This window comes from Grammomys surdaster, unplaced genomic scaffold (assembly GCF_004785775.1).
Source record: "Grammomys surdaster isolate TR1022 unplaced genomic scaffold, NIH_TR_1.0 126118, whole genome shotgun sequence".
Taxonomy (NCBI): domain Eukaryota; kingdom Metazoa; phylum Chordata; class Mammalia; order Rodentia; family Muridae; genus Grammomys; species Grammomys surdaster.
The window spans coordinates 6,153,659-6,154,829 of NW_021620926.1; the positions used below are offsets into that span (position 1 = coordinate 6,153,659).

Sequence of the window (1,171 nt, forward strand, 5' to 3'; positions counted from 1 at the left end):
TTCTTTCTTTCTTTCTTTCTTTTTCTTTCTTCTTTTTTTTTTGCCAAGCTGTGACTGTATTAACTGACCAGATTACAAAAATACCACGGGCAACACCTTAGTTCATCCGTCTAATAAGCCTGTTGATTTGGTCTTCCCTGTTGCCAGCGTCTCCACCTTCTACAAAGTGAGTTGTCTTCTTCTTCATTCCACCTCATGGGAAAGATAATTTGAAGGGCCACAGGAAGTTATTTTCTTCCTTGAAGTGTTTCCCAACTGTATAGATTTCATGAATTAGATCCTCCATGCAGATGATGTCAAATTTACCAAGAGACCAAGCAATCAAGGAATTCTCCGTCAAGGCAATCCGCTTCTTATTGATTTTGCCATAGCCTCGCTTGTAGATGAGCTCATTTACTGACTTCAGGTTGGGTACCCCCATGCAGTGTACGGTTCCACGATCCTCAGCATGTTAATGGAAGCCTTGTTGAGCTTAACAAAGGTGCCATTGAAGATCTGTCGAAGGCGAAGAAGCTGCAATACCTTTTGGACCTTTGGGCTTACTCCAGTGATACCTCGGATTCTGATGACAAATGCCAATTTTGGTTCTGCAGGCACATAGAAGTTCCCAGCTTTCCTTGCCATCCAGGTCATCCGAATCTCAATCCGGTACATCTGCCTGTACTCCTTGTGATAGTGCTTTGCCTTCTCATAGATGAGCTTCCTCCTTGCCTTTCGGAGTGTCTTCAGGGCAAACGTCTTCCTCAGACGCTTCATCTTCAACTCTGCGAAATTCCTTCGCTTTTTCTTAAGGGTTTCTGGCAGAGCCGGAACCTTTTTCTTAAGAGTTTTTGGAATACCAGCAACCTTCTTTTTCTTCTCTGGAACAGACTCCATGGTTCCAGCTGGAAAAGGAAAGGTTGTGTCTGTATTTCTAGTGTGTGTGTGTGTGTGTGTGTGTGTTCTGGCTTGCTGGGGTTACAAGTGCCTGCCACCACTCTTGGCTTTATAAAACAAACAAACAAACAAACAAACAAACAAACAAGGCTCTGGGGATTTAACTCAGGTCACTGTGATGAGCTCTTCAACCACTTTTCCCAATGAACTATCCTCCCGAGCCCCAACCTTCATCCTTGTAGGATGTTTTTCCTGGACAGAGCGGCTAGGGTGTTAGCATTCTGTCTAAACTCCA

At 44.1% G+C, this 1,171-nt stretch overlaps 1 pseudogene; it reads right to left on the minus strand.

The window, feature by feature from the left end:
• Positions 1-57: 57 nt before the first annotated feature.
• On the minus strand, positions 58-876 carry LOC114611668 (annotated as a pseudogene).
• Positions 877-1,171: the final 295 nt, after the last annotated feature.